The 15919-nt window shown below is 42.2% G+C and overlaps 1 long non-coding RNA gene across 1 annotated transcript; it reads left to right on the top strand.

Moving 5' to 3' along the window:
- Positions 1-506: 506 nt before the first annotated feature.
- Positions 507-8102, top strand: LOC147654242 (uncharacterized). The gene is made up of 4 exons (XR_015284764.1): positions 507-1314; positions 2136-2199; positions 4027-4124; positions 5282-8102. It is a non-coding gene; the product is annotated as an uncharacterized LOC147654242 (long non-coding RNA).
- Positions 8103-15919: the final 7817 nt, after the last annotated feature.

Raw genomic sequence — 15919 nt, 5'->3', positions numbered from 1 at the left:
GCTTTAATTTCATTCCCTCTGATGAAATTGCTCATCCCAACTATTGATATTTTCTACAGATGGCATACACATTGATATGTCAAGTACCAATGTAAGCAAGTTGCTTTTTTTCTGTCTTGGAAAAGATATTACGTAAGTTTCCATTCCAAAGTTAACCTACAGCAGATTGTATGAGGAGATAGCTGAAGCACTACCCTGAAGGAAAATGCATGGAAAAGATGTAGGAAAACACATGGGTTTATGCTTTTGGACTTACTGTCCAAAAGCATCAATATGCACAAACTTCTTCAGTTCAAGTTTTTAACTTCAGCACAGTTCAGGAGTGCTGAGATATTTAAGACAACTTGAGAGAAGATTCTGTAGTTGATGCAAGAGCTAAGGACCTCCTACTACAGCACCTGTAAGGAATAGAAGCTATTAGTGATGCTTGTCTGTGAGAGGCTCAGCCTTCATTGGCTGTCTGTGGCAGTAGTTTGGAAATAACAGGACTTGATTGTCAGGCAGCTACTGAGGAAAGCTGGCAGCCTGTGCTATCCAAATGAAGAAACAATTTTCATTTGTTAAATTCAGCTGGTTTCTCAGCAGTTGAATACTTTCCCACTCCCCCAGTGTGAGGTTCATTCCCATTCTTTCAGGGATGCCTGTTGCACACACAGTCCTAAGGATCCTGTTCCACTGCCAAACTGCTTGTTCAGCCTTGCTGTGGCTGCTGCACTGCATGACCAGACACAGGCTAAGACCCAGCATGATGGCACTGGTGAAGCTTGTTCATAAAAACAGTGAAATTCATGAGAGGATGCAAAGGCATGAGAACAGCAACTCCCTCCTGGGGTTTAAAAGAAGACCTGGCTGATTCTGAAAGCTAACCCTTTACAACTTCAGGACCAAGGCAGGGACAGGAGTTCTGATATCTCTGTAAAGCAACATACAGGGTGGGAGTGCAGCATACCTGTGTGCAGTGGAAGGTGTGGATGTGGTCCTGTATGCTAGAGCAAGGAGAAAAAAACCCCAGAGTTTGACATTAAAAAAGAATATGCTCTGGGCTTGACCTGTGGGCATCTGGCCGTGCTTCTACCCTGACACATTCCTGCTGTGCAAAGAACTGTGTCTGGCACAGGAGCAGCAGCTGACTGCCCACTACTGCCAGCATGGAAGATGATTCCTTCTCTATCAAATCTCAGAGTTTTCTGAGAAAAGAGAGAAGGCTGGGATATGATTCCTTGCAACCAAGTAAACCCAACCTGGTCATTCAAAGTTGAGAGCCACGAGACAGAATTCAAGGAAGGTATATTCCTTCTGCTGGGAAAGCTGGAGGTAAGCAATCAATGTCCTAAAAAATTGAAACATTTGTTTCTACCTTCTTAGATTTTGTGAGCTTTATTAATTAATAATTAAAATAAAAAGAGAAGAAAGAGAGGTAAAGGAAATAAATAGAAGACATTTGTGACATAGTGAAGCTGATGTTTTGGTGTGTGCATGTCCAATGTGGTTGAAAATTATTTTGATTTAATAACATTTTATACTTCAAGTATAATTCAGATGGAAACACAAACTTCTATAGTGATGATTCAGGTGAGAAATAGTTTTATTTAGACTGCAGAAAGGTTTAACTTTTATTACTCTCTTAATGAACTAGAGCATATGTCACATGAATTCTTACATACATTATCCTGTCCATGAGCAAACATGTTAACTTTGAATTTCTACCAGAGAAACTTCTAGGAGAAATAAGATGCTAAAATTTTTCAAGCTGTCTTTGTGGTGGTTCTTCAGTTCACTGAGGTTTGAAACCTTCTAAAGAAGTTACAGTCTAGCCAAGGTCAGTTTGTAACAAAGCACACTATGTTTGACCTGTGCAGTGCACATTGCAAAGTACTCACTACATTTTATGTTAGTCTTTGCAACAAAACCTGTGAAGGTCTAAGTGTGCCCTTAATTTTGGTTCTCTTGATATAAGTTTATAGTGGTCTGTTTGCAACAGTACTTGTCTGCATCTGCACGAAGAACAAGATTTAAGAGCATATAAGGATAGGAAACATAAGTATTAGGCTAAAAGTAGTTGCTGTTACATGTCAATGTTTCCCATGACTTTAAGGACAGCTCCTTGTGTCTAATCCTGGGTTACATGTTCACAGATGGAAATTACTTTGAGTCTGTGGTAAGAAGAGAGGGTTAGAAGAGGATCCCTACAGTCAGAAGGTATGGCTAAATTAAAAGACGGTTCTAGAAAGGCAGTATTTTTCTTATCCTTACCTTTCTCTTATGTTTGTATTCTCAGGCTTTAGATATTTTGTAACTGTTCTTTTTCAGTTTGTCTTTGTCCTGCTCATCATCTATTCACTGATCCATCCATTTATCTACCCATCCATTCACATGACCTCCCAGAAATGGATTCCCTTCATCCTGCCAGCACTTTTCCCTTTGCAAAACAGTCTGTAGGTAGGAATGACCTGCTCTCTCCTGTTCCTACTTTCATTGAGTCAGCCTCCAGTTTCCTGATGGACAAAACTTAAGGATGGCCAAGATTAGGAAACTTGGGACTGATCTGCTCTGAGAGACATAGAGCCTGAGCCCTACAAAATTCAGAGGGGCTGGTTACCCCATTAACCAGGGAAAACATTGCACAGACTTTGCTTTTACTTGGTTAGACAGTCTGGTTTGTGTCTGAGTGCCTGGGAACACATTCACCCCACTAAGTTGTTGGCACAATCCCAGCATCATTTTAGAGCAGAACAGCTAACCTATCACAACCAGCTTCTGGACACAGCTCCAAGCACTGGGCATGCCCCATGTGCCAGAACAGACACAGCCCCTGGGCTCAGAGGACCACCTGTCTGCTCAATGGCTACTCGTGTAGGAGAAGCTGCCATTGCGAGGAGGCACCAGAGGAGCACATGGAGGTTTGGGAGCAATGCAGTGACAGGAGATATGGAACCACTTTGGGGAATGCTTATGGCACATGTTAAAGCACAGGAACATTGGAGCAATACTTGTGTTTCAGGCTGGGCTGCTGGAGAATTCAATGCTGGAAATGCAGCCTTAGCTGCTGAGTGGCTGTGGCTTGTTCAGACCTGGCAGCACAGCAGGTGCCTTTCCAAAAGAGGAGCCTGCACCTGCACATCTTGCTTGGAGCTTGGGGAAGGTGGGTTTGTTCCTGCTCCATTTAATCAGTGTTCAAATGCATGGTGGGAACAGCAAGCACCGGGCACAGCCAGCCCTTGGCATCCCAGGCTTTGCAGCACCATTGGAGTGAGTGAATCTGACTGTCTGGGTCACTTGTCCATTGATTTTCTTTAGGGAAAGATGATTTACAAAATGAGAAAAGCACTCCAAAGTGAGTGCTTATTTTGCAGTCAGCACCACAGGCTGAAGCTCCAGACACAGTGTTATGCCAGGACCTGACAATGCAATTGTAGGAGTCATAAAAATAGCACAAAGGCATGAACTCATCTGCTCCCAAACCTTTTTTTTTTTAATGATTAATTTAATTCCTGATAATGTATTTCTCACCTCCATTTCATTATTTCTGAGCTGTCTTGTTATGCAATAAAATGTTGTTTCCTTTAGCTATTTGCTGTAAAAATGACTCTAAAAAACAGATTGTGAATGAAGAACAACATGTGCCAGTTCTGTCAGAAAAAAGGGAGACTCAGCTCACAGTTTGGCAGAGTCACAGGAGAAGCTCACGACTGTGCCAAGAAGGGAGGGAAGGGAAGGGAAGGGAAGGGAAGGGAAGGGAAGGGAAGGGAAGGGAAGGGAAGGGAAGGGAAGGGAAGGGAAGGGAAGGGAAGGGAAGGGAAGGGAAGGGAAGGGAAGGGAAGGGAAGGGAAGGGAAGGGAAGGGAAGGGAAGGGAAGGGAAGGGAAGGGAAGGGAAGGGAAGGGAAGGGAAGGGAAGGGAAGGGAAGGGAAGGGAAGGGAAGGTTAGGTTCCTTCTGATGACCTTTCACATATCACATGCAGAGAACACCCTTCTCTGTCCCTTCCCTTTAAAATCCTACAGACCTGTCCTCCCATGCCTCTTCCAGGTCTTTCCTGATACCTGAACTACTATGTTTGCCAGCATGGTGTGGTTGAGGCTGCCCACCTCCAGGATCTCCAGTGAGCTTCATATGTTCTCACCTTGGTGAGCCTTCAGCATATTTGATGTCTCCTCTGTGTATGCTTTGATGTCTCTGGGCTCTTCTGCTGCTCCTCTCATCTCTCTGAACAAACCTTTATGTTGGACTTCGATTATCTCATTCATCCTCCTTTGTCCCTCTGTTTTCCAATTTGGCTTCTTTACCTCATCTAAACCGAAAAATCAAGGTCCTTTGCAGCAGGACTTATTTGGACAAATCCTGAGCTGCTGTGGCATAATTTTGACGAAACATCTGTTTTACACAGATACACACACACACACTAGGCAACACTCTGCAAAGGCACCAAGGACCAGAATCTCTGTATGTGCTCTGGCTGGGGCTTGGTTCTCTGCTTCCTGAGACCTGGTTTCATGTTACAAAGATAACCCAACCCACATCATGTGAGCAGTGTGACTAGATTCCAAACTGCCTGTCTAATAAACCAGGGCAACCCTTTGTTACTCTGCAGGCACTTCAGTCACACCCAGAACCTCCTGAGATGGCACATGACCTAAAAAACATACACAGAAGGGTTGTCTCTGTACTGGACAATGAATGAAAGGCCAGCTGACCCAGAGCAACCTAAAGGTAGATCTCTTAGCCTCCAAAACTGTAGCCATTTGAAAACTACTCTAGATAAGTAGCATGGGGTAATACAGAGGCAAATTGCTGTGCTCAGAGATGTTCCCTGGCCCATTTCATTTCCTAGGAGAGGTACAGCCAGGCATACCCTTCCCCAGCTCCCCATTATTTCCCACAGCAGACTTGCATTCTCACATCTTCCAACTCTCTCTCACCTTCATGCTTTTGTCCCCAAGCCACTTTGCCTTCACATGAATAACCCTGTTTTTCATTGTACATCTCCCAAGTGGTATTCTCCTGTGTCCATTTACCCAGCCTCTACTATCCTCTAATTTAGCATTTCTTCATGAATATTCATTGGCACTGCTCCAAGCGTAGTCTCTAGCATATTCTCCTGCCTGCTGCACAGGCATACACATGGGCACAGGCACCAGTATTTGTGAGAAGCTCCGTGGGAATGTGGAAAAGTTTCAAGCTCTGAAGGTTCAGAGAAGGCCTGCACACTAGAAGCTTTTCTGTCAACAGCTTCATCTTTGTTTATTGAAAATTCAAGGCTCTTTCTGATGCTTTTCTGTTGCAGGGATGAACCCTGCCTCGGGCATGATCAGCTTTTAAATTTCCATCTGTATGTGAACATGGCTGGCCCAGCAGTCAGCACTCCCACGGAGATGTCTGTGCCCTTGGTCCGCATCACGCCGATGCTGCAGTGACACATCCGTGAGCCTCTGTCACTAGTGGGTCCCCATGAACCCATCACACGGCCTTGCCAAGCAGGCACCAGCTTCACACTGACCTCCTCTGCTCCACGTGGTGGGGAGGCACTGCCCTTCACATGGGCTGGGCATCAAAGGATAACCCAAACCTGAGTTCTAATGGCTTTCTCAAAAAGGTAATTTTACAATTCATCTGCTACAGACAAAGTGCTAGAGCCCCAGGCAGTCTGCAGTGGCCCCCACGAGCCACAGAGCATCTCACCAAGCCCAGGCAGTATGTCTCACATGGTGCTCTCCTGGCTGCAAGACCTGCTGCTTCCCCATGCAGTGACAGTGGCACTGGGATTCCTAGCAGTTTATTCATGGTGCTCAATTCCAACCCCACAACACCCAAACAGATTGGGCCTTTTCTAAATGATTTGTTTTTCCAACCAAAAATAACAAACAAGACACAGTATCTAAAGATGGCTGTTAGAAGAATACAGGTTTCCTTACAGAGTTTAATTTCTCTTTAATAAGAACGACAGGGTACAGTGAAAAAAGAAGGCTGACATTTTAATTTTATTTTCTATCATAATCCCAACATAGATTGGAAGAAATGTAAATGTCAGTGACAAAATTATTACAGAATAATGAAAATAACTTTTAAAATTACTGTATTTGGGCAAAAATTTCTAAGGTAGAAACCAACAAGATCAGCATTGTCCCATTTTTTAAAAATTCATTTATACAATGGTATAAAAAAAAAAAGAATACCATCTGTAAAACTCAACTCTTAATCCTACTTGAAACCTATGGCTCAGAAGCCTGTGGGTAGTGGGGCTTGGAACTGGGCTCATCTTGAGGACACTTTCCAAATATTTCACTGGTTTTACTTACTCAAGCAATGCAGTCATTTGTGATGCAGTTTTTGACTCCTGTGATTGCTACCATCCTTCTTCTTAGTTAATGTCCTTGCACAGCTGCCTTGGCTGATGACAAAGTTTATGGCTAATTCATTATAATTATTCAGCCATTTCTAATGAATTAGTGTTATGGATGGGCTACAAGCTGCTGAGATCCACACATGAAACTGTCAAGGAACAGCTATGCTCCTTTGTGAACTCATCTGGCTGAAATAACTGGCTTCTGTGGCACAACACTCTAAACCAAAAATGACATGCTAATGAAGAAGTGTCACTGGCCATTTTCCCTGAAGGTTTATGTCAGTGTGAAAAAAGGGGGAAGGCTGTAGAGCCCAGAACAAGCTGAAAGGGAGACCTCTAGAGATGAGGGGCTGAGAGATGACTGTCAGGCACTTGAAACTAAGAGCATTCGAAACTAATGGCTAATTGCTATTTAATTTCTCTCTGTTAAAGAAACAGAGCTTCATTAGTCTCAATCAGTAAACAGAATAATTCAACAGTAAAACCTCTTGGTAAGATAATTTTGTCCTCTTAGCAGAATTTTCTTCTTTAGCAGACCAGAGTTTGTCTAAACATTTGTAACATAGGGGTAGCATGTTGGTTAGCACTATTTTCTAAACACACTTCATTCACAACTGCCCAAATTCACTGTTCCTTTCATAAGTCATTGTTTCACAGAAGACTGGATGAAGCATCCAATTTGAATGTAGAAACCATCACCTCAACCATCATCACCCTGGAAGCAAACCCAGAACCTGCAACCAGAGCTGATATCTGTGCTTTGTACTTGGAAATTACAGCAGGCTGATTTTTTGGGATGTAGATTCCCTGGAAAAATCTTGCATTGTGATGGAGTTCATTGAATGGGCTTTGTTTTGAGGGCAGTCAGTGAAAAATGAAAATGCCCACATGAGAATTTGTTTGGCATGTGTCTTTGGAGGATTTAAGAGTGAAGTATTCACAATCATATCCCAGAGTGGAAGACCTGCATTGATTTTTTTTTTCTCTCCTCATCCATTTAATCAATCAAAATTCATAGCTGCATAATATTCTTCAGGTTACATTTCACTTTCTTCGCTCACCTTACGGCCCTCTTGACACTGTGCAAGCTCTTTCTGAGCACAGTAATAATTAAATACAAGCACCATCTATTTTATTGGAGCCTATATTTATTTCACAACCTCAGAGAATTGCTGGAGAAATTATTGCTAACAGGTACAACTGCAGAGATCATACCTGGGGCACGGCTCCTCGGAAGGTTCCCGTTAACCACCTGCCACTCAGGACCAGGTCTGGAACACATCACCACTCCTACCACTTTTTAAACTTGTTCTTTTTCTTCTATATAATTTGTTTTTAATAAGGTACAGCTACAAATTTGCTTGGTTTATGTTCCTAGGGGCTGCCAAAGATTTGAGCAAATAAGGAAGGGGAAGTTGATTTTAGCCCAAGGCAACCTCTCTGTAACCCCCTCCCCAACAAGCTCACTGACAGGGCACTCCAGGGGGATTTATATTTTCTCAAATGAAATTAGGAAAAAGTTTATGGTGTGACATGAAGAGCAGCATGATCCTCCCACACCCATTTCTTCCTTCTCTCTCAGGCTGTTGAGCACAGGAGAGAAGTGACAGGTACACTGGCCATCAGCGATGGGACAGCGTTCACCCACGGAAATCACTGTGGGGACTCACTGCTCTGGTATAGGCACCTCCTCCACTGCTTGGTTTCCTCTCGTTCAGTATTTCTGAAGAAACAGTTCTGAACAGTAAAAATCTGCTCTTGTATCTTAGCCAAAGTTCTCCAATATTTGTATGACCCAGCACATCAAAGTGCTGATAGGAAAGACATGGAATATTTGGGGATGATTGATCATCTCCAAATAAGCCTTCCCATTTAGTTGCCTTCCCTAACTAAACGAAGTGCTGTGGATGCTGCGTTTCAACAAAAGCACGAGGAGGTGGGCTCTCAAGGCCACTGCTTAGATGAGGCAAACTTGTCCCACTCCAGCCAGTCTCCGGGTACCTCCCTGGGAGGGAAGTCTCACCTGTGGTTAAGCTGTTCCCAGTGGCCTCACGGTTCTCCCTGGACTGTATTACTGCACAGGAAACCTCTGAGCAAACATTTGCCCTTGGTGGTTCTTCAGTGTCAATTCACTGAAATTGAATTTGCCAAGGAAACAAAAAAAAACAAAAAAAAAACAAACAAAAAAAAAATCACAGAAAGAGTAAATATTGGAAAAGATGAGCTAATTCCAGCATTGCCTGAAGTAACTGGAGCAACAGCAGTAATGATGGCAAATCTTGGATGGGGCAGGTAAAGCCCTTTACTTGGAGCAGTTGTCAGAAAACAGAAAGAGGGATGAACATGATCCAGCAGCACAGCTGCTACATTGTTTTATTTTAAAGACAATGTTTATTTTAACAATTCGTGATTAGCACCATCGCAGTTACGATGGGATATTTTCTCTAACAGCTGCGGCAGAAATCTAGGAAACAAAGGAAACATGGGTAAAGAAAAGGAGCTCCTGAAGTAGAAGTTTGTTTCCCACTACAAACATCTAAAATATTGTACAATAGCATATTGTTATTCTAATTTTTGCAGACTGTTTTGTCTCTTCTCTGATTTCTCTGAGCGTTCTTCTTTGCCACTGCAGGGATTATTGTGCTAATAAAAAAGCTTGCCATTCTTGGTGGAGTCCTTGAGCAGGAGATTTCTGTTTCTAATTGTTTTTATATTGTTGGCTTTGAACTTCACATCTTTTGTGCTGATGTGTGCCTTGAAAGCCCTTCTTGGGGAATATAGTTTTACTAATGTGAGATGTTGATCAGCCCCCATGGCAGGATGTTTATATACAGAGGAATGTTTTGATCTGTGGCTATAGCTTGAGTCTGTTCTTGCTTGGGTTAATTTGGATGCTGTTTTCTTTGATTCTGGCAGATTTCCTTCACTGTTTCTTGGGTTTACTCCATAGGTTTCATGTCTTTGATTTATCAATGGCCAGAGAATCATTTTTTCCCCCATTTTTACAGATTTTATGGTAAGTGCTATGTTGTCAGCAGTTCCTGTTTAATATGTAGAGAGCTTTAAATTTATGAGCAGCATTATTACCCTTGTTCTGTTGAATTATTAGCAGATTCCCCTGAATTTGGTGTGTTTATATAGTATTTGTAACTTTTGATTAAATACAGTGCTGTCCTTGGGACATGTACAGTACTTACATTTGAGTGTTACCAAGCAACCTCACATGGTTTTTGTATCTGTGATAGTCACAAGGGACTGTGAGGTGCTGGCTCAAAAGCAAACTTGCTGCTGCTCTACTCAGGAAAAAAAAAAAAAAAAAGAAATAAGAAAAAAGATAAATTATTCCAGATTTGCCATGCTGGCTGGAATCCATGGTTGGGCTGGTCTGATCCGGTCTCCCTCATCCAGCACCAGCTGAGAGCTGCAGAGGAAAACTGAAACAAATAAACTAACAAAATCTGAGAGATATGTAGGCAATTTACAGTGTGATTTACAAGATCAGAACACTCTTTGCTGACTTACAAGGATGGCCTGGGGCAGACAAGTGTCATTACCTTTATTAAAGCTGCAGGGCAGCAGATTGAAAGGAGTCCAAGTGAGGTGTGTGGCAGCTTGAGGGGGGTTGACACAACACTGGGAGGGGACGTGGCATTCCCCTCATTGGCAGAGGAGTGAGGAAGAGCTGGGAAAAGCTCACTTGGGCAGCACTTCTACCACTGGAAGATGTAAGGGAAGCTGGGGGATGCTGATCCTCCCGTGGCTTGGCACATACCTGGACTTGCTGCTCTCAGAGAGGTGATTCTCCCACCTGGGGTTAATTATCACTTTGATGATGAAGAGTGTACCATGAGAATGGCTGCTACCGCCAGTCTTAGAAAAGGACCAGGTGAAAGCTCTTCAGAATATTCATCTTGCTCATCCTGGACATGTAGGAGGAGAAAGAATGAGATTCAGGAAAGTGCTTTGGTACACTCTCCTCAAGCAAGGCTGTAAAGAGTGATCAGAAAAACCTGGCCTGTGTCCCTGGGACCTGCCCCTCTGCTGAGTGCCCTGATGACAAGGTCTCATGGGCCCCTGGCTGTGGAGGATGGCACACCAAGGTGATTACTGCCCAGCAGTCTGATCTCTCTTGAGAAGAGTTCTCAATTCACCTTCCCATAAGCTTAGGAGGACCTAGAACTCACATCCCTTTCCTCTCGCTGTCCTGATTCTCCAGGTCTTGCCCCATCTCTTACAACATCTCCCCCCATATATGCTGCACCAACAAAAGCACGATTATTTCAGGGGCACTTATAAGATCCTTCTTGTAAGATCTTTGGGGTGGGGGATGCCCAAAGTAGGGTACACTGGTCTTAGTCTAGAAAGGGGTTTGATTGTGGGTTTAAACAGTTGAGTAATTTGGCCAAAGGAACCAGCTCTGTGCTTACTCCACATTGCTGGAGTAACCACAAGCACTCATTTCTGACTCCCTCCAGAATGTTCAGCAAGATCATGCTACACACTCATCACAAGTATCTCAGCAACCCAAAGTCACAGCCTGCCTCCAGACGTCTAAGAAGAGAGTTTGGACCATCAGGGACTTGTCATGGTCCCCTGAGCTGCTCCGAAATGATACAGAACAAAACAGGATGCAGAGATCTTCTTTAGTTAGTATTTCTGGAGCATTTATAAGAATCAGCAGGTTCTCATAAAACCCTCATGAAGATGAAGATATGGTCCCAGAAAGTTCTTCATCACAATTCCCATTCCAAAGACAGACTCCATCCTTTATATCAGCAGTGGAGCAACTCCTTTTGAATATGAATTAATGGTGTGGTTTTTTTCACAGAATATTTGTCGCTCTTCTAAGCTGTCTTTATGCTAGTGCTGATAGTGTGATTTTACAAATGGCCTCTGTTGCTGTGAAAATAAGCCAGGCTCTGCATTAATGCTGGTGCTGCACATTCTAATCCAGCAAACTACCTCCAGCTCTCTCAGCTTCCAAAATAGGAGCTGTCGAGCAGTTTTCTGTTCTGTCAAGATTTTAGGAGTCATCTGGACAAGAAGAGTGTCTCCTAAACACATTCCAACATTTTCTAAGTATGTACTGTTTTTTTAAGAGCCTTTACCAGCTCTCCTAACAGTATATGGAGGTTTATAGCAACTAAGCACCTAATTTTGACAGAATGCCTTCATTCCATTTTCTTTCCTTTTCTCCTTCGTTAAGGCATCCTGGACACAGCCATAAAGATAGCATTTGCAATGTAGTGTTTTCTAATACCAGTTTCATAATCCTCATATCAACATATGAAAAGAAAAAAAAAATATAACACATAAATAAATGTAGCATATTCAAAAGCAAGTGTTTATCTGCTGTAAATCCATCTGACCCTACACTGCCCAGCAAATATTTATGTGCAGCAATTCACGCTCAGAAACAGAGACACAGTAAAAGAACTTAGATCAAGCCACCAGTGCCTGCATTTTTCTCTAGGGGAAAATCATTTAATATGTCCAGTTAGAGGTTTCCAGCAGACCTGAATGACAAAATCCATGCTGAGTTGGGAAGATTGGGAAGTGTCTCTGTGAACAACTTTCATTATTAGTGCTGCACATACAGCAGTGAAAGTGCAAATAACATCTGGTTCTCAACACCGTTACATCAAGGGGCATCACCCAGCCATTAGTCCAAGTGTTAATCCCTCTTCCAGTAGAAATCAGAGAACACCTGGAATGGGAGAAATCCTTTGGGAGCAACAAATCAGAAAAACAGCTTTAGCTTCAAAATGTGTTTTAAGGCAAGATTTTCAAATGTACCAAATGGCAGAAGCAAGTACCAGTAATAAAATTTAAAACACTCAGTAGGTAAATTTGTGGGAGGTGAGTGCCAGGTCAGCTTTGGGGTTTGTACAGATGAAGACAAATGATGCCTTGAAGAGTACCCATTGAGGTGGATAGGATGGAAGGAAGGAGAGAGAGTCAAACAGGTTGCTAAGGCAGGAGCTGCTGGCTCACAGCCAGCAGCAGAGTTCCAAGTGGTGAAAGCAATTTCTCTGTGTTACATTTGGACAATATGGTTTCCACTCACAAGCCTGATCTCCACAGGTACTCCCACAAGCTGCCTGGAAGCAATCTGCCCCAGGGGGTTCCTGGGATAGAGGAGTACCGGGATGGAGTAGAGCACAGACTTCAGAGGACACAGCAGAGATGAAGCCAAGACAGGGAAGGAAGGGACATAGTGGGATAAAGCCAAACATCCTCTTCAGCTGGATTTCCTTTTCTTGCCAAGACAAAGTCCTGGTAGAGAAAAGTTTTGTTCAACACAAAAGACCAAAGAATATTTTACTCTGTTGGCCGTGTGCCATCCGTAATCCCAGATGATGATTTATGATGCTGGCAAGGGCTCTACATTGCCATTTTCATTGAGGGCTTCAGGTGTCAGACTTGTACCTGAGGAGTAGTTAGATTTCCCCCATTGTTGCTTGTGTTCATTTATATGTGATTGGCATGCATCCTTTCATTAAAAATATAAACTCCCCCCCTCATAGCCCTCAGTTCTTGGGTGAGATTAGAAACACAGGTATTTTTAACAAGCCATATTTCTGTTTCAGAATTCTGACTTCTAGGGAAAAAGACCACAACAAGAGCAATAGGAGAAGCTATTTCAAGAGCACTGACACCTGGCCACTTTCTGTGGTCCTTTCCCATCCTACTTCCCTATGATCTGCTATCAATTCTTAATCTAGATGAGGGATGTCAAAGGGTAAATACCTGTCTTTCCCCTTTAGTACTTGTTTTGAACCCATTGTCTATAAATCTGCTTCATTGCTATTTGAATCCCCTCTGGTTAAGCAGCTCTGCAACTTCCTGGGACAAGTAATAAAAAAAAATTACTGCTCACTTAGAATCATAAAATCATTTAAGCTGTATAAGACATTCAAGATCATTGCATCTGGCCACTATCCCAGCACAGACCATGCCCCCAAATGCCACACCTACATGTCTTTTAAATACCTCCAGGGATGGTGACTCTACCACTTCCCTGGGCAGCCTTTTCCAGTGCTTGACAACCCTTTCCATGAAGAAATTTTTCCAACCTCGTAAAGAAATATTTTCTGTTTGAAAAATCTCGATATTTAGAATTTGGAAAGTTACCATTAGGACTTATGGTTTGTTTCCAATCCTTCAACCAGCTTTCAGTACAAAAAGGACCTAATTCCAGTCAGTCCCATAGCAACAAAACTTCTTTCACAACCTTCAGTGTGGAACATTATCATAAGCTTTTTGCAAATCTACACTTTCTATATCCAAATAAGAATGCACCCTTTATCAGCATGCTTGCTTTACCATGCTCCCAGAGCACCATTGGGTGTTCCTCTCTTCACAGAGGCTCTATTGAGTTTCCCCAAAAAACAATGTTAACCCATGTGGTCAAACAACCCTATTCTGCATCAGAGTTTGACACCTTACCAGGGTTGGAAGTCAGAGGCACTGACAGTGTCTTTTTGGAGCCCTTTTGTGGATAGAAGTTCCATGGAGAATCCACAGGGTCTCTAGCAAGCAGATGCTTGTAATGACAACTCATACACCTTGACTCACAGCCCCCTAATTGTGCATAGGAGCTTTTCAGCACTCCCAAATCAATGTTATCCTAATCTCACTACCTGGTAGGATGTGGTTTTCTTCTTTAGACTGCTATACCCTGTCTTTATCTCAACCTGGTCTAGCTCTGCTCGCCTATTTGCAAAGAATCTGCTCATGGTCTCCTGTGTTAAGACTGATGTAAAAAATTCACTGATCTTTGCTACTCTGGCTCCATCATCTGTAAATGTCCTTTTGACATGTTGGTCATCAAGTGCTCCTACTAGTTTCCTGACTGTATTCTTGCTTTTCAGCTTTTTGTTATCTCCCTTTTCCAGGCACAATTATTTCTTCTGTAGCTCTCTTATTTTTCTGTTTACATTTGAACTTCCATGTTTTATGGGTGCTCTGTTCCCTCTTTTGGGTAATCTCTTCCAGTTTTTCCCTTTCTGATTCTGTTGGGCCACACACAGTTTTAATTTCATGACTTTCTTACATTTTTGCTAGTAGGTTTAGGAGTACAGACCACATGCAGGATGGGCTGGCCATTTGTTTTTTAATAATCATGTTACTTTCTCGAGGCCCCACACCTTTTATACTGTTGTGCTAAATCCTCATTAAACAGTGTATTACACCCCCACATCCTCAGTCCCACTCCTTGACTCACTGGGGCTTGTGCAGAACAGCACACTCACCTGGGAGTGTTGCTGCACAGAAAACTGAGACAGGCACATTTGCTTGAATACCTCAACCTGAGACCTGTGAAATTCTGACCTTTTTGGATGGTTTTCTTTCCTAAAATGAGCTTTTGTGCCTGTTTCATGTACACGTACGGTAAAAACAACTACAAATCTTACAAACCAGACCACTGAAAAATTAGAAAGACTACAAGATGAATTCTTTCATTATTCCTTGGCCCTCCTCAGCACTTTGTTCTAGGAAGGTGACATCATCGGTTGAAAGAAAAATTGATTTTCCATATGTGTGAATGATTGTGAGGACTTTTTCCTTCTCTTATTAATATTCTCTAGTTGTGTGACTTTTCCAATTGCAAATATACACAGGTACTAAAAGAGGTGTGACAGTGTATTCTTATAGTTTTAACATTCTAAGGAATTTTTTTTTTAACTGCATTTTAGAAACACAGTTACAGTGCTTGATTCGTTGCTGCATCTGTACAACTAGAAGAGAATTGCTAGAAAAGGTTGGTATGATAAGGAAACTGAACTCAAAAAACACATATGGTTTACAGGCAAAATTCAATGAAGAGTTTGATTAGTACATGATTTATTTTATGCTTTTAAAGGCAAATGAATTCAAAGCGTTTAGAGAGTGTTTTGTGTCCCAGAGGTCCTGTTAGGGCTTAATATGGTCTTCTACTTGCTGGAATAGTCCTAAAGAAATAAGTGATATGTCACAACTGTAAGTGAAGGAATGCTGCGTGATATAAACAAATTATCGGTAAAACTGAACCAGCGTTACTTGCCTAATAAATTAAATTTTGGCACATATTTCACAAACATTAATTTTAATGTCTACATCCTCTGTTTTTATTTCCTAGTGATACAGTTTTATGATTGTGACCCCAACAAGGATCTCTATTGATTGTTAACCACAATTGTTTGGCTCCAGTCTCTAACCTGTCAAAACTAAGCCTGTGCCTGGATGTGGAAAGAATAAAGGAATAAGCCAGACCACTAGTGAAAAGCTGTACAAAGAAACAGCCATGACTTTTTACCTGGACAGAATTTTAAGAGAATGTTATTTCAATTCAAACCCTAGAAGTGAGGTCTAGTGGACCTAACTTCAGATTAGATATGAAAAGATTTTTTTTTTAAAAAAACAACAAAAAACAAAAAGCAAACAAAACAACAACAAAAAAAGCAGGTTCAAGTTTAAATTAGACATTGGAAAAACATTTTTACTGTAAGGGTGATTAGGCATTGGAATAAGTCGCTTGGGGAGATGGTGGGGTGGAGGGAAGGTGGTCTCTGGAAGTGTCCAAGGGATACCTGGGCA

This window comes from Cyanistes caeruleus, chromosome 3 (assembly GCF_971803275.1).
Source record: "Cyanistes caeruleus chromosome 3, bCyaCae1.hap1.1, whole genome shotgun sequence".
Classification (NCBI taxonomy): Eukaryota; Metazoa; Chordata; class Aves; order Passeriformes; family Paridae; genus Cyanistes; species Cyanistes caeruleus.
This window is presented reverse-complemented; position numbering and strand designations above follow the sequence as displayed.